The 18,757-nt window shown below is 44.8% G+C and overlaps 1 protein-coding gene across 3 annotated transcripts in view; it reads left to right on the top strand.

The window, feature by feature from the left end:
* The window catches only part of LOC134927913 (serpin B5-like), a 201,677-nt gene that overhangs the window by 56,132 nt on the left and 126,788 nt on the right, over positions 1–18,757 (top strand). The window contains exon 1 of one of the 3 annotated variants that reach the window (XM_063923030.1): positions 14,344–14,402. The exons of the other annotated variants lie outside the window; for them this stretch is intronic. The gene's annotated coding sequence lies outside the window, so the exon portion shown is untranslated. Of the gene's footprint in view, positions 1–14,343; positions 14,403–18,757 lie in introns of those variants that run through there. 3 annotated transcript variants of the gene reach the window in all.

Here is an 18,757-nt window from a genome sequence, read left to right as displayed (position 1 = left end):
CCCTCATGCACCGTCTTCGGACGTAGCATCTTCATTACTCAATGTGCTAATGCCAAAAATAGAGGAGAAATTTGAATCACTCATACCCATGATAGATGAAAAATTTAAAAATTTCCTCCCCAGAATTGAGGCCAAATTTGACCAACTTATGCCTAAAATTGATAAAAGGTTAGACAAATTACAAACATCCTTAGACTCAGTTTTAACCTCCTTGACTGATCACACTAATAGGTTGAGCGCACTGGAACAAAGGGTTAGTGACGTTGAAGATGACTTACTGGCTACACAGTCGACCAACTCATCCAATATGGCCTCCTACCAAGCACTTGTTGACAAAGTAGACGACTTAGAAAATCGACACAGACGGAATAATCTCCGCTTTGTGTGTATTCCCGAACAGGTTAGAGGGTCGGCCCTGATAGATTTTATAAGTATACAACTGGTCGAGGCGCTCAACCTCCGTAGTGACATGGACATCCCTCGTATTGAACGAGCCCATAGGTTGGGCCCAGAACGTGATGGACCTGATAGGAGGCCCCGCCCAGTAATTGCCAAATTTCTGGACTACCGTGACAAACAGAGGATTCTGGCTGCTTTCAAACGGAATCGGGACCTGGTTGTTGAGGATCATCGTATCCTCATTTTCCAGGACTTCTCCGTCGCGGTGGCCCAGAAACGTAAAGAGTTCTCCCCGCTTTGCAGGTTCCTAGCTGAGAACAATAAGCGTTTCGCATTGTTGTACCCGGCCAAACTAAAAATCACTGAAAATGGGCAGACATTTATTTTTGACAATCCGACTGAGGCCCGGGCCCACTTACAACCGGCTCGCCAATCTAGGAGCCCGCCTACCTGATTACATTTAGGTTCCTCCCCTCATTAATGAGCCTCTATGGCTTACTGAAAGTTGAGACGATATGCTCTCCTGACTTTGTGATAGTTGATCCTCTTTGGATTTACCGCTTATATATTACACCTTCAGCTGTTATGATGTTTATATTCTATGTTTGGTATTGTTTATGTTTATGCTTGCCACCCACTGAAATGTTATTCAGGGGCTGGCGTGATGTTCGTTTGGATGGGAAAAAGTATGAAAATTTTCTCTTGAAGCTAAATTTTTTATGGTTACACTCATTGTACATGGTTTCACTTCCTCTGTTAGGCCCGGATCCGTGCCTCCTATACACCCTTGGGGTTTACCCTGCTTGCTGGGACAGGGATGACCCCATACCCGATAGTTATACTCGTATCTACATACACCCCTTACAGGGTATAGGATGACGACTCCCCATTCTAGGCCACACAGCTCTCTCCAACGACTACCCTGTTCCATCAAAATTACCTCATGGAACGTGGGGGGTCTCAACACCCCAATAAAACGCAAAAAAGTAACTTCCACCCTTAAAAAACTTAAACCTGATATTGTTTATATCCAAGAGACGCATTGGAAGAGGGGGGAGGATTCTACACTACGCGATGGGTGGATAGGTGATTGCTTTTCTGCGCCTTATCGTAACAAATCGCGCGGAGTAGCAATAGTCTTGGCACGACACCTCCCCTATACTATCTTAAATACGGATTTAGATCCGGAGGGTCGCTATATTCTGATGGATGTTCAAATTTATGATGCTAAGTTCACTCTGCTCAATCTGTATGCTCCCAACGTTGACCAACCAGCTTTTTACCAACGAGTCTCACAACTGCTTCATAGTAGAAACAATCACGAACTCATAATAGGCGGTGATTTCAACACAATTTCGGACCCCTTGGTTGATAAATGCCCGACCCCGGTAAACCGGATGGCCCCCCAGTGGCACCAAATTTCTCGATTGCTCGTGGACCATTCTTTGACTGATCCATGGAGAATGTTTAATCCCACGGATAGGTCCTACACGTTCCATTCGGCGGTCCATGGGTCCTTCTCTCGCATAGATTATATACTGTTGTCCACGTCTTTGCTCTCTGACACCACGGATGCCCAGGTAGGGGATGTTGCTGTCTCCGACCACGCACCGGTGTCAGTCACACTCAGTGCTCGCTCTATGGGCTCCCGCCCCTTCTTCTGGCGATTCCCCTCTTACCTTTTCCACTCAGAACAGTTCAAAAAGTTTCTTAGACTAAAATGGGCGGAGTTCTCGGATGACAATCTGGAACACTGGGACAACCCTGTCTTGTTTTGGGAAACGTCCAAGGTGGTAATGAGGGGACACATTATGGCATATGTAGCGAAAAGAAATAGGGTAAATAAAACACAACATGATGACTTGCTCCATACTATGCGGACACACTTGGCAGCGTACATCTCAGACCCTAATTCCCTCACTCACAATGCCTATGTCGAATCCCGCCGACTGTACGATAGTTTCTTGGTAGCACAGGCTCAGCAAAAACTGGACTACACTAAACAAAAATATTTTCGTTGGGGAAACAAAACAGGGACTTTGCTAGCAAACATGACCAAAAGCTTTAAGCGGCGTGGACACATTTCTACTATACTTGACAATAACACTAATACACTACACACTAAAACTGCGGATATCACACGGACATTCCAGGACTACTTCCGTCAGCTTTACACACCGACCCCACACGACCCGGTTTTGTCAACCAAACTATTAGATGAGGCGAATCTCCCTTGCATAACACCCTTACAGAGGGAGGACCTCGAGAAAGCGATTACAGAGGAGGAGATTGCTAAAGCAATCTCCTCTATGCATCTCAACAAAGCACCGGGACTGGACGGTTACTCCATAGAATATTACAAACTCTTGCACCATGATGCTGTCCCAGCATTACATACACTATACAGACATATCCAATCAGAATCTCCTATGTACCCCACTTTCAATCAGGCTTTTAAACCCTTTTACCAAAACCCAATAAAGATCACTCTCTACCATCCTCCTACCGGCCCATCACACTTTTGAACGTTGACTTCAAAATCTTAGCTAAAATAATGGCAGATAGGCTCCAATCCTTTTTAGCGTCCATGCTCACAGAGCACCAACTGGGCTTTACCAAGGGCAGACATTCAGTGAAAGGAATTCGTACTGCCATAGCTGCGGTGATGGCGGCGAGCCTCCAGACTGATACTCCGAATATGCTCTTAAGCCTAGATGCGACTAAAACATTTGATATGGTCTCTTGGCCCTATCTATATGACATATTAGAGAGGAGGGGTTTTGGACTAACATTCCAATCTTTAATAAAAAATTTCTATACCCAACCAAACACCTCATTGCTGATTAACGGGATAAAGGGGGATAATATCGAACTTACCAGAGGGACGAGACAGGGTTGCCCCCTTTCACCCCTGCTTTCCAACCTGGCATTGGATCCTATGCTACGAGTATTACAAAATTGGTCTCAATTTAGAGGCATCAGTATTGGGGTAGAGGAGGTAAAGATATCTGCATTTGCCGACGATGTCCTCTTATTCCTGTCAGAGCCGAGGAGGGTCCTGGGGCCGCTGATGGAGCGTGTTAAAGAATTTGGACGGGTGTCGGGGTTTGAGGTTAATTTTGAAAAATCCACGGCCCTGTATTTAAAACCAGGTTACGCACGCCCGGGTTGGTTCAGGGAAGCAACAATTGGATGGACAACTAAAGCGATCACTTACCTAGGGGTACAGATCCCAAAACAATTGAACAACCTGTACAGTCTCAATCTGAAACAAATCGTGCGCAGTATGAGGGAAGATACTGAACGCTGGAGACATCTTAAAATATCATATTTGGGCAGAGTGAACTTGGTGAAAATGATTCTATTTTCTAGGCTTTTATACCCATTGCAATCCCTTCCTATTTTACTATCTAGGAATGCCACAACAGAAATTAACAAAATAATACGTACATTCATTTGGAATGGTAAGCGAGCACGAATTAGCTTGGTGAAATTGCAGCAGCGTCGACACAATGGAGGTGTAAATCTCCCCAATGTGTTGGAATATAGTTACGCCTCCCACATACGTTATTTGAGAGATTGGCTACACGGTGAGAATATGTACTCCAATACGACCTTAGAGTCTGCCTTCTTGGGTGGTGGTAGTATTATCTCCTTCTTGCATTTACACGAGGAAGAGATACCCACCTCGGTTCGAGCAAATCCACTATTAATGTCCACTCGGAAAGTCTGGCACATCTTACGTTGTAAATGCTCCTTGAACCCACATGTATCCCTTTTCCTCCCTCTAGCCCGCAACTCTCGCTTTCAAGACGGAGGTGCAAGTCATCCTTTCACTCTCTGGGAAAGGTACGGCATTACTTCTATACGACAAATTACAAGTGGTGAATTGCGAAAACCTCTCACGCTGACACAGGCAGTGGCACTCTTTCCAATATTGAATAGGTTCCCCTTAGCATACCTGCAAGCTCAGCATTACGTAGCTGCTGTCTCTAGATTATTGTCCCCACAGGATTATGACAACCCGTTAGATAAATTGCTACTGACTGGGAACCCCTCTTCCAAGGCGATCTCTACTCATTATTCATTCTTACACACGCCCTTACAATATGCTGATGTAACGACGGGGATGGCGCAATGGGTGGGCCATTTTCCGTCTCTTACTATGAAAAATTTGCTGAAGTATCTCGAACTATCCATCAGGCTGATACCTGCTGCATCCTACACTGAACTCTTTTTAAATGTGTGGCATAGAACATATCTATCGCCACACCGTAGACATCTAATGGGCTTGCTAGAAGACCCTTCATGCCCTAGATGTGGTATGCAACAAGCTGAGATATTTCATTGCCTCTGGGAGTGCCCTATAATCCGGAGATTCTGGGTCCAGATATGGAGATATGTTACCCAACACCTAGTTAATTATTTACCGCTTACCCCTGAATGGGCAATATTTGGTATGATGCCGGAAGGTACTAGGGTGGCACAGGGCGTTAAAAAATTGTTGATGATAACCTCCGCAGCTGCCAAAAAATGTATTTTACAGATGTGGATACAGCCCACTGCCCCGCCAATGTCACTTTTCCTAGGGAAGATCTTTCACGTTTTCAGAATGGAATGGCTGGAGGCTTCCTTACAAAAGGAAAAGTTTACTAAAATTTTTTTCGAAACATGGGAAAGCTATATAGAAACCCTGTCCCACCCTTTGAGGGAACAGGTGTGGAAATGTTTCCACAACACTTTATGGTACGAAACTAGAGTTTACGAACAGGACCCCCCAATCTCACTTGTGGCCGGTTAGTTTATTATCATGCTTACTTTAGGGGGAAACATAAAACCTTGCCCTGGGAGAGAGTGGGTGTGGATGTGGGTGAGGGCACGGATCCGGGCTCATTTTGTCTGTTCTTTTTAATTATTTGAAAGACACCCTGTTGTGACTTATATATGCATACTGGTCCTAACAGTGAATCACAATGCTACTTTGTATCTATTGTGTGATAAACCAATGTCTACGCTATAGATCTTCCTAAAGATATATTTTACTGTACTTTGATATACATCTTTGTTATGCTTCAATTGAAATAAAAAAGAATTTGAAAAAAAAAAAAGCATATATAGATTTTTTGTGCCACTTGATGGGATAAACTTTGTAAAGGGGCAGCATGCGACGAAGGCAAAAAAGAAGCGGCATGGCCACCCAATAGTAACCCCAAGGGTACAGGGAGTCAGTGGGTGACTCGGAAGGCAATGTAGTTAGCAGCCAGCTGTAAGATTGACAGTGAAAGGAGTCCCAGTGGGATAGGGCCCTGGGAATTTCCTCCCAGGCCCGGCATTATTATAGTGGTAACTGGTGGCAGAAGCAGTCAGTAGGTATCAAACTGGTAGCCTCTGCTCCCAATATAATAACTCATTCACAGTTCTCTAAAAAAAACAAAAAACATATAACACATCACACACAGTAATCTCATACCCCACAGGGGGAGAGTAGGTGAAAGGCACATGGGGGGAGAGGCAGGTGAGAGGCACACAGGGGGTGAGATAGGGAGATAGCAGGTGAGAGGCACACGGGGGGAGAGAGTAGGTGAGAGGCACATGGGGAGAGACAGGGAGAGAGCAGGTGAGAGGCACACGGGAGGAGAGACAGGGAGAGAGCAGGTGAGAGGCACACGGGGGGAGAGAGCAGGTGAGAGGCACATGGGGCAGAGAGCAGGGAGAGAGCAGGTGAGAGGCACAAGGGGGGAGAGAGCAGCTGAGAAGCAGGGAGAGAGCAGGTGAGAGGCACACGGGGGGAGAGATCAGGTGAGAGGCACACGGGTGGAGAGGCAGTAAAGAGGCACATGGGGGGGGAGAGGAGGTGAGAGGCACACGGGGGGCGAGACAGGGAGAGAGCAGGTGAGAGGCACATGGGGGAGAGGCAGGGAAAGAGCAGGTGAGAGGCACACAGGGAAGAGAGCAGGTGAGAAGCAGGGAGAGAGCAGGTGAGAGGCACACGGGGGGAGAGAGCAGGTGAGAGGCACACGGGTGGAGAGGCAGTAGAGAGGCACATGGGGGGAGAGAGGAGGCGAGAGGCACACGGGGGGCGAGACAGGGAGAGAGCAGGTGAGAGGCAGACAGGGGGAGAGGCACATGGGGGAGAGAGAGGAGGTGAGGAATCAAACTCATGCTGCAGCAGCCTTGCTGGATAAAATTAAACAGACTGTAGTGTGGAGCAAAGAAGTTTATGAATTAATGTATGAGCAACATGTAGCACACCTACATAAGAGGCCCCTGGGATATGATGGCGCTGGCGGCCAGCGCGTTCAAACTGCACTTTCTCCACTCGAATGTGGCGTCCTGCCCCAGCACAATTTCCGCATATTGTAATGAGCGGCGTGACATCATGACGCCCCGACCCTCATTACATATGCTCTGAAGACTAACCAAAGGAAGAGCCGCGTCTGCAGCAGCACTGATCACTGTGATCAGTGAGTGCTGTAGTTAGTTATACAGTAGAGGCACAGCCTCTATCGCGTCTACAGCGCCCTCTATATGTGGCGCGGGCGGCGCTGAAGCTGCCTTGCGGCGGCTGCGAGTCTGGGTGGATGCGGATGGCACCTCCCTCATATTTTGGGGAGAGCGAGCTGCCCTCTTGCCCCCCCCCCATTCCGACGCCCCTGTTTGTAAGGCATGTTAGTATTGTGCAGGCACCACTAAATGCCTGGCGTGAGTGAATCTTCAGTTCCCGGGCATCTCTGCTAACGTCAGGCATCTTTTTTGCCGTAAATGCATCTTATGCGCATCACTATGCAAACAGAATGCACAAGCAGACTCTGCTGATTAAAATGATATGCCTATATTCAGTGTGAGACTGCGGATGTATCTGCATAGGAAATACTACGTTACAGTGTTTTCCTGGAAATCACTGTAACATAGCATTTCATATGCAGGTACAGCCAGACTCACACACCGAATATAGGCATGCCCCATATAATTTTAATTAGCAGAAGCTGCATGTGCATCCTATTAGCAACTAATCAGATTCTGACTATCATTTCTCTATTGCATCCTATAAAATGATAGACAGAATCAGATTGGTTGCTATGGGCAATATCACCATTTTTAGAACCTTTAGTAAATTTACCACCAGGGGGTATATTTACTAAGCTCCCGATTTTGACCGAGTTGGTGTTTTTTCATCAAAGTGTCATCTCGGGAATTTACTAAACTCAGATCTCGGCAGTGATGAAGGCATTCGTATTTTTTTGGAAGGCAAAGAAAAAAAATATGAATGAATACACCATCGGTCAAATACGCCTGTTATTTTATACAACTCGGTAATTTACTAAAAAATCTAATTCACAAACACTGCCGTGAAAAAATACAAATCGTAAAAAAAAGCAGTTTTAAAATAGACCTGCTTTTTTTACCGTGTTCTGATAGGCATGCACGGATCTGTGCATGTTTATCAGTGGGAAAAGGTGGGAAAGAGTTAAAAATCAGAAAAAAAAATTGCGTGAGGTCCCCCGTTCTAAGCATAACCAGCCTCGGGCTCTTTGAGCCGGTCCTGGATGTAAAAATACGGGGAAAAAATTGACAGGGGTTCCCCCATATTTTAACAACCAGCACCGGGCTCTGCGCCTGGTCCTGGTGCAAAAAAATACGGGGGACATAAGACGTAGGGGTCCCCCGTATTTTTAACACCAGCATCGGGCTCCACTAGTCAGAGAGATAATGCCACAGCCAGGGGACACTTTTATATTGGTCCCTGCGGCCCTGGCATTAAATCACCAACTAGTCACCCCTGCCCGGGGTACCCCGGAGGAGTGGGGACCCCTTAAATCAAGGGGTCGACCCCCTCCAGCCACCCAAGGGCCAGGGGTGAAGCCCGAGGCTGTCTCCCCCATCCAAGGGCGGCAGATGGGGGGCTGATAGCCTTTTGTGTAAAAATAAGAATACTGTTTTTTGTAGCAGTACTACAAGTCCCAGCAAGCCTCCCCCGCAAGCTGGTACTTGGAGAACCAAAAGTACCAGCATGCAGGGAAAAAACCGGGTCCGCTGGTACCTGTAGTTCTACTACAAAAAAAATACCCAAATAAAAACTAAACACACACACACCTTTAAAGTACAATTTTATTACATACATGCACACCTACATACACACATACTTACCTATGTTGACACGAAGCAGTCGGTCCTCTTCTCCAGTAGAATCCAGGGATACCTGTAAATAAAATTATACTCACAACAATCCGGTGTAGATCGGTCCTCTTCTGTTTGTAAGCCACATACTTGGCAAAAACAAAAAAACAAAAAAGCCGGACCACGCACTGAAAGGGGTCCCATGTTTACACATGGGACCCCTTTTCCCAACTGGTGGGACCCCCCATGACTGCTGTCAAAGAGGGTCCCTTCAGCCAATCAGGGAGCGCCATGTCATGGCACTCTCCTGATTGACAGCTCAGGCGCGCACAGCCAGTCAGAAGGCGCACTGTAAATACAATGTAGCGCAGAGGCGCTCCATTATATCCAATGGTGGGAACTTTGGATATAATGGAGCGCCTCTTGTCAACCACAAGAGTGACCCCACTTAACATTGCGGTCTACCGCAGACCGCAAAGTTCCCACCATTGGATACAATGGAGCGCCTATGCGCTACATTGTATTTCCAGTGTGCCACCTGACTGACAGCTGAGAGTGCCATGACGTGGCGCTCCCTGATTGGCTGAAGGGACCCTCTTTGACAGTAGTCACGGGGGGGTCCCGCCAGTCGGGTCAAGGGGTCCCATGTGTAAACATGGGACCCCATTCAGTGCGTGGTCTGGGTTTTTTGTTTTGTTTTGACAAGTACGTGGATTACAAACAGAAGAGGATCGATCTACACTGGATTGTTGTGAGTATAATTTTATTTACAGGTATTCCTGGATTCTACTGGAGAAGAGGACCGACTGCTTCGTGTCAACATAGGTAAGTATGTGTGTATGTAGGTGTGCATGTATGTAATAAAATTGTACTTTCAAGATGTGTGTGTTTTGTTTTTATCTGGGTATTTTCTTGTAGTAGAACTACAGGTACCAGCGGACCCGTTTTTCCCCCAGCATGCTGGTACTTGTGGTTCTCCAAGTACCAGCTTGTGGGGGAGGCTTGCTGGGACTTGTAGTACTGCTTCAAAAAACAATATTCTTAATTTTACACAAAAGGCTATCAGCCCCCCATCCGCCGCCCTTGTATGGGGGGGACAGCCTTGAGCTTCACCCCTGGCCCTTGGGTGGCTGGAGGGGGGTGACTAGTTGGTGATTTAATGCCAGGGCCGCAGGGACCAATATAAAAGTGTCCCCCAGCTGTGGCATTATCCCTCTGACTAGTGGAGCCCGGTGCTGGTATTAAAAATACGGGGGACCGCTACGTCTTTTGTCCCCCGTATTTTTTGCACCAGGACCAGGCGCAGAGCCCGGTGCTGGTTGTTAAAATATGGGGGAACCCCTGTCAATTTTTTCCCCATATTTTTACAACCAGGACCGGCTCAAAGAGCCCGAGGCTGGTTATGCTAAGGAGGGGGGACCCCAAGCATTTTGTTTTCTGATTTTTAACTCTTTAAACACTTTTTTAAGGTACACAATGAAGCCCTGCACGGATCTCACAGTTCCGGCCGGGATTCATTGTGTTAAGTTCGGCAGTGTTTTACTAATCACTCCCGTAAAACACTGGCCGAAATTACGAATGACATCGACATCGGAATACACACGAAAATGCAGAATACGCCAGCATAGTAAATGAGGCGTAAAAAATTCAGAAAGTTGCAAATTCATACATTCAATGTCATTCGTGTTTAATCTCCCTCCAAATTGACACTAATATGAATCTTAGTAAATATACCCCCAGGTTTGTGTCTACCTGGACTGAAGCTAAAGATATGGCACAGGGCAAAACTGCAGGAGTGATATTCTGCAAAAGCTTTTTCACAGTGGGACATGCTGGCAGCTGTGGTGCCTCACACACAGAAGCAAGTCCTAGTGGTGGTTTGGCTGCATGATTGTGGAAACCTGTAGTTAAAGAGCCAGACCCACCCTTTTTGGAATCCAGTACTGATATATGTCCTGGGTGAAAGTGGCCACAAAATTGCTGAAAAAAACCTGAAAACATTGTGGACCTAATTAAGGCCTTGCTACAAGCAACAGCAGATCCACATGAAAACACTAGGGTCCAGCAAGAAGGTACCAGGCAAAATCAATTGGAGTTTGAGGAGATACAGAGACAACAACACACGAACCATAAGATTCTTGAAGAGGTGGTCCAGCATCTTGCAGCACAGCCTGGAAATGCTTCCCCAAATGTCCCAACCAGTTCCAGCTCCATATGGGCTAATCATTGCCTTTAAAAAATTACAGAGACAGATGATGTGGAGGCATATCTGACCAAGTTTGAGAGAATGGCAAAGCGGGATAGTTAGCTTAAAGGACAGTGGGTCGGCCTACTTTCTCTCAGGTGGGCCTCAGAAAGCTTATTTTGATTTATACAGAACATATACAGTACACCCGGTGCTGTCAATCCTCAAAGTGAGAGCAGCTGATCTCAGGGAACTGATCCCAATTACCCCAAACTAGCAAAAAACAAATAGATAATAAGACAGCGCTTCTCACTTCGCAAAAAGATTTTTACTTTTATATACCATCAAATAAGTACAAATTAACACAAATAGATACCGGCCAGTATCACAAATCCAAAAATACAGGTATCCACATTAAAAATATCCACATTAAATATATATATATATAGAGGAAAAGAAAAGCGGCACTCGGCGTCTTTGAAGCAATTAAATTGTATTAAAACAACACTTAGAGTGTTGTTTTAATACAATTTAATTGCTTCAAAGACGCCGAGTGCCGCTTTTCTTTTCCTCTATGCAAATCATGTTTGGGATGGCACCGGTGCAGCGAGACTGATTTTTTGGGAGTGCCGGTTCGTTTGTCTTCTATATATATATATATATATATATATATATTATAGCAGACCAATTATGCAATAAGTATGAATTACTCAAATCTCCGCACTCAGGGGCTAATTCAGAGTTGATCGCAGCAGCAAGTTTGTTAGCAATTGGGCAAAACCATGTGCACTGCAGGGGGGCAGCAGTAGCGGATCTTGCCACGGGCAAGCAGGACTTTTGCCCGGGGCGCCACCTTCCGGAGGGTGCCGCACCATGGCAAGATCCGCCACTGTGCCCCCCGCAGGTCCCCCACTGCGAAGGGAAACAGACGCTACGCGTCTAGTTTCCCTTTGTGGAGAGGACCTTTGCTGTGCGGTGCGCGATGACGTCATCACGCACCGCACAGCATTGTGGCACAGACGCTAGGGGTCATAATTGACCTCTAGTGTCTGTGCTGTGCTATGGGAGAGACGTCATGACTGACGTCTGTCCCATAGATCGGAGGAGAGGAGAGGAGCAGAGCGGCGCCGGCGGAGGTCTGCAGCGGTCTGGAATCAGATTTTCTTTTCTTTTTTCTTTCAGCGGCGCTTCAAGGGGGAAAAATGGGGGCGTAACTGACCATGCCCCCATATGAAGCCATGCCCCTATATTTTTGCCTGGGGCACCACAAGGGCAAGAACCGGCCCTGGGGGGGCACATATAACATTTGCAGAGAGAGTTAGATTTGGGCGGGTTATTTTATTTCTGTGCAGGGTAAATACTGGCAGCTTTATTTTTACACTGCAATTTAGATTTCAGATTGAACACACCCCACCCAAATCTAACTCTCTCTGCACATGCTATATCTGTCCCCCCTGCAGTGCACATGGGGGGTCATTCCGAGTTGTTCGCTCGCAAGCTGCTTTTAGCAGCTTTGCACACGCTAAGCCGTCGCCTACTGGGAGTGAATCTTAGCTTATCAAAATTGCGAACGAAAGATTAGCAGAATTGCGAATAGACACTTCTTAGCAGTTTCTGAGTAGCTTCAGACTTACTCGGCATCTGCGATCAGTTCAGTGCTTGTCGTTCCTGGTTTGACGTCACAAACACACCCAGCGTTCGCCCAGACACTCCTCCGTTTCTCCAGCTACTCCCGCGTTTTTCCCAGAAACGGCAGCGTTTTTTCACACACACCCATAAAACGGCCAGTTTCCGCCCAGAAACACCCACTTCCGGTCAATCACACTCCGATCAGCAGAACGAAGAAAAAACCTCGTAATGCCGTGAGTAAAAGGGCAGTACGGATGGTGTAATGGTTAGCATTACTGCCTCACAGCACTGAGGTCATGGGTTCGATTCCCACCATGGCCCTAACTGTGTGGAGTTTGTATATTCTCCCAGTACTTGCGTGGGTTTCCTCCGGGTACTCCGGTTTCCTCCCACAATCCAAAAATATACTGGTAGGTTAATTGGCTCCCAACAAAATTAACACTAGTATGAATGTGTCTGTGTACATGTGGTAGGGAATATAGAATGTAAGCTCCACTGGGGCAGGGACTGATGTGAATGGGCAAATATTCTCTGTACAGCGCTGCGGAATATGTGTGCGCTATATAAATAACTGGTAATAAATAAATAAATAAATAAAATACCTAACTGTATAGCAAATTTACTTGGCGCAGTCGCACTGCGTACATTGCGCATGTGCATTAGCGACTAATCGCTCCGTTGCGAGAAAAAAATAACGAGCGAACAACTCGGAATGACCCCCATGGTTTTGGTCCAACTGCTAACAAATTTGCTGCTGCGATCAACTCAGAATTAGGCCCTCAATTGGCAAATGTGTTCCTATGCACACTATTAAGCTCAATCACAGTCTCAATGAGGCTCCTGTTTTGATGGATTCTATCTTTCAATGCCACATGGTATTGTGCACTGTCAGGTTGATTAATAGTTAGTACGTCCACATGCAGAATGGTAGCAAGATGTTAGTCAAACAATGTTGTTGTCAACAAGCGACCTGCTTATATTTAAATACGTCCATATATTGCAGCACCCAAGCTGGTTATTAGTGCAGCTGCATGTATATTGTTAATAAGCTGTTAATAAAATGTTCAGCCAACACGCAGGATAGCACCCATAAATTACGGCACCAAACAACAGGGTCCAGAAAAACACCTAGAGTACACTCTGCTCTGTACCCAAATTTGTACCTCTCCTTTATTGGTGTAAGCATGGCAGCTTCTTTATGGATGGCAAATGTGAATGGACACCTGTGCAGCGCTCCTTTGCGCTTTCACATGCTGCTTCACAATGATGAACCGGCCGGTTTCACGACAATCCGGAATTTAGCAGAAGACTGCAAAATACAGCTGATGAGTCCCAGAAACGCATTTCTCAGCCTACCCTCCAGTCTCAGCGGCTCCCTCAGTGTGTATATAGCATTTCTCTGTCCTCCAAGCTTTAAATACCGAGATTCCTGGCTCACGCATGTGCATTTGTACATGCGGTTCATGCCTCATTTTCGAAAGCATTTTCTTCATATACCGGTAATGAACTTCCTGCGCCAAGCCTCGTTTACAGCTCACATACTCATATACCGGGATTCCCGGCTCGCGCATGCGCATTTGCACATGCGGTTCATGCCTCATTTTCAATAGCATTATCTCCACATACAGGTAGTAAACTTCCTGCTCCAAGCCTCGTTTTCAACTCACATAATCAGTATCTGCTATAAAAACTTATGAATAAGCTATCCCTCTATTATTACCACTTTATATTATCTCAAATCTTTAACTAAATATACAGATGGCTGATCTATTTTAACCTACTTAAACTTATAATACTCTATTTATTCATAAATTTCACCGATGCCATCCACAAATAAATAATGTTTACTCAGAAATTTCACCTATGCCATCTAGTGGCTATATTTTGATTTAAGCACAGCAGATACTTTGGACTATGAAAAACTAAAAACAGAAATTCTGACTTGCCTGCGAGCTACCCTGTCGGCCCGAGCACAACACGTGCAACGCTGGATGTACTTCATGGACAAACATCCCTGCTCACAAATGCATGACCTCATTCACCTGCTTTGAAAACCAGTGAGCTGTGGCTGGTAAACTTCTCCTTGTAATTTTTGGTTAGTGAGCTAGGATTATCCTGTGTTTAGTTAGTGCCAGCCAGCAAGGTATTTTATTTTTGATGTTTATATCTGTTTTTATGCACAACAAAACTGGCTAAGGTCAGTTGCACCAAACCAACCGACTTGTGCGATCTCTCAGCTGCTGCACACTGCCATCTACCCCAGGAGATGGTACCTGTTCCCCTGACCCTGTTACAATATATATATTTTTATAAAAACATATACAGTATATCTAAAATCTTTATGTATTGTATATATTTATGTATCTAAAGATGAAAAAACAGTGTGGGAAGAATGTCAAACTTATTAGTAAAAGGCAATCAACAGCCACTCTAAGGGCTAGACAGGGACTAAAAATAGGCCCTGGCATTTAAAGCACAAAGTTCCACCTTGCGTCAGCATCTTCCTCCTGGCATAGACTCCTCCCCTTACTATTCCTGATTCCTCCTACTTCTTAGTCCTTCTCCTAATTATTCTAACATTTATTCCTTAAATAGGGTCATGCTTATCAGCAGAACCCCTGAACTTTGATGTCAAATTCCTTTTAATTTAAGCCAATAAATTGACATGTAATAAATAGCTCCACATTCAAAATAGAGTGCTGCAAGGAAAAGAAAACATACAGATGTAGCCACGATGAGTCTGGCTACATCTCTATGTTTTTCCTCAGTTTATCAAATTTCTGGTATGCTAAAAAGTAGCAATTTTTTGTCACATTATAACATCATACAGCTAAAGTATACTGAAATGTAATGTTTCCACAAAAGCAATCTATTGCATGTCAACAGTATCCAAAACAATGGTGTATAATATTTCCAGCAACAATTTCTATTCTTAAAAAAAATCATAATACAGTAGCACATTGGTATGAGCATTAATGCATACATTATAGCTAAACTGTTCACCCAAAAAGATACTGTATATGTGGGAAATGTTCATACAAAGGACACACCAATTAAAGATATCTATCTATCTATCTATCTATCTATCTATCTATCTATCTATCTATATATATATATATATGTATATATGCAGTATATTGTAGCACCTTCATGTTTCACTTAATTACACACAATATGCCCTTAATGCTGAGGATTGTCTAATAGTGGTTCACCGCGTGTACTCTAGGTTATAGAATAAAGTTCAGATATCAAGGTTAGTGCAACAAACTGTGACTACTGCCCTCCTGTGTGCTCAAGGCAGTGAACAGGTGGGTGAGTACACAAATTGCTGTGCCTTGATATGAAAAAGATAGTTAAAGTGGATCTGCTGTAAGTAAAATTCTGAGAGGTGCCCTGTTAGCTGAGAGCCATTGTATGAATTTCAAACTCAGGTTCCCAATGACAGTCCTCTAGAAATGAAAGGGAGCGTCAGTAACAGATCACGTGGCTAAAATAAAATTAATACAATACAAGGATTTGTTCCCAGTGGTCCAGTCCATGCACAGAGCAGGATCACCTTGTGGACAGAATTAGTATCAGTTAATGCAAGGTATCTCCTATACCCAATGTTGTGGGTCCTGTAACAGAACAAAAGGTGGAATACAAGTGATGTCACCTGGATGACAGCATCAGCATGGGCAACTTCCTGTGAATAGCAGCAACTCTGGTGCACCTGTCACATAATATGACTCAGCAGCGGCAGTGATACTGTGTGACACAGGGAAGGGTCACAGCTAGCTGCAACATGTCTCAATAGGTCTTATGCCTCGTCGTTCCTCTGCCAGGGACTGTACCCTGCCCGCGCCGGGTCTCTCTTCCCTGACCAGTGACAGATGGTTCATTACCTGGAAGCTTAGGTTACTGGGTACTACCAGCAGCAGCAACAGGAGCTGCTCTGGCCATTTGTCCTGAAAACTGAAGACCTGACCCCAGTAATCCGCCTGCATGTGCTCTCCTGAGATAAATGGCCAGCGGCATTTTGAATCTTGCACCAATCACAACTTAATCAGAGCTCATGGACCAGCTTCTAATCAGGAGCCACCACTCCAGCCGTTCCCGATTGGCTGCAGGTCTGTGAGCTCTGATTGCCTGTGAGCTCTGATTGCCCGATTTGAAAATGACAGTGGCGCTGTTTGTATTCACATGACTGCTTGCCGGTGCACCAAATCCGCCATACTGCTGCCATCTGGACCGACCCATCTGGCCATTGGCCCTTCTGGCATTTACCACAACTGCCAGGTGGCCAGTCACTTAGGGCCTTATCAATGTCCATGACAGCATCTTTTGCCAGTTGCACATCTGTGACTTATTCTAAATATTAGGGCCAGACTCTCCATCAGTATATGGCCCACAATATACAAGATTGTCCTTCTAAGCCTGCAAAAACTTCTGCGACACTCACATTACATGCTGTGACAGGAGCCATAACCTACTAAACAAACACATTTTTAAAGGTAGCAGACAAGTTGTAGTGATTAGCCCAGCTATGGCTTAAAACAGACTTAGCAAAAACCCAGACTTGATTCCATCAAACTGATTGCTGCTACTCTAATCCTATAAAATCCTGCCGCTTCATATTAACCTCAGGTGGAATCATGCCGTCCCTGCCACAACGCCAAAAGACAGACCATCATCGCTGTGCTTCTGAATAGCCACCTCTTAGTCACTGCCCAAAAATGCCCATGTACATTTTCTTTATGCTTCTGAGCTATCAAGTCAAGTTCATGAATGCTATATAGGTATTAGCGACAGAAGGGGTCAGGGTAGGAGACAGGGGTGGTCAGGAAATGCTGGGCTTCAAAAAGGAAGGGAAGATGCAAGTGAAAGTAATTAAAACAGATAATTGACAAGTACTGCCAACAGCGCCACCTACCCTGCATCGCTATGTGCAGTGGCACACTCCGCGCACACCTAGTTATGATAACTTATGACCCTGGTTACAATTAAATACAATGCTTAAAAAAATGACTTGCAGGAACAGTTTAAAAGTGCTTTTTGACATAATGTGCTATGTGCCTTATTCAGGTTTGTTAGCTAACCAAAAAAGCAAGCAACTGGGCAACACCATGTCACACTGCATGTGGGGCAGATGTAATATGTGCAGAGATTTTAAATTGCAGTGCAAAAAATTAAGCAGCCAGAACTTATCATGCACAGACACAATATAAACCACCCATATCTAAATCTCTCTGCACATGCTACACCTGCAGTGCAACATGGTTTTGCCCAGTTGCTTGCTTTTTTGGTTTGCTAACAAACCTGAATAAGGCCCTATGTCTGTTGATTTGATATTTTCAATGTCTGGAAAAAAATGAAATAATGCAAATAAAAAGAACACATCTCTTCTCTTCTTGTGAGGGCTGAACAGCACTACCTCATAAAGTAGCAGCATGTGGTGTTGCAAGTCTGGCTGGCTGATCCTTGTTCATTGTCTCCAGAGATATTTCTGTTACTCATATGGGTGTGTCACATAGTGAAAAGGAAATTTGTATCTCATATAACAGACACGTGATTAATGTACAACTATAATACATTTTAGTATTTTATCTTAAATGTGCTCCTTGATGTGTGCGTCTTTTCAGCATAAAGTTCAGTGTTGCATTGCTAAATTTGGGCCTACTATCAGCATAATTTATCCCTTACTGTATACTGTATGTTCATTATAATCGCAAAGAGACCATCTACAGTATCTCAAGCCAAGCAGTCTCTGCCTGGGTGTATGAAATGGGTTTTCTTATCCAGGTACATCATAACAACATTGTAGACCCCCGGCAAAGCAATTCACTGGTTAAAAGAAAGGAATCTGTGAGTAGCCCTGCGCTACAGAACAAAAGCTGCTGGTTTGCAACACATGGGATTTTCCCTTATAAATCCCTACAAGACAAATGAGTACAAAACAAAAGATGGTTGCAAACTAGCGCTGCTTTAAAATACTAAAATTTTAAAACTTTAAAACAGAAACTTGAACAGCTATGTCTTCATCCAGAGCAACGCTCAGATGTTCCCCCGTTATCAGAAAGACACTCACTTTATAGTTCTGTCTCGCTTTCCCATAAAGGTATCTTTCTGCCAACAGACATCAGGTGTATATTCATCTAAAACGAGCTAGGCTTTTGGAATAACACTTACATTAGTGTCCTGTCTCGCGTGCACAAAAAGGTATCTTTTGTATCCTTCCCAGTACAAATGGCAGGAATCAGGCAGACCGGTGATTCTTTCAAAAACACACGATTTTATTCATCCAATAAAACAGATAGATGATCAGACGTGATAACTGGTAGCAACTTCAACGCGTTTCGGGGATCCCCTCCCCTTCCTCAAGAAGTAATGTGTCCATTCTGGTTATCCCAGATATATTCTAACTTGAAATGGTCACATGGTACTATC

Source organism: Pseudophryne corroboree, chromosome 5, assembly GCF_028390025.1.
Source record: "Pseudophryne corroboree isolate aPseCor3 chromosome 5, aPseCor3.hap2, whole genome shotgun sequence".
NCBI lineage: Eukaryota > Metazoa > Chordata > Amphibia > Anura > Myobatrachidae > Pseudophryne > Pseudophryne corroboree.
The sequence above is the reverse complement of the archived record's forward strand: the minus strand, read 5'-3'. Positions and strand labels throughout refer to the sequence as shown.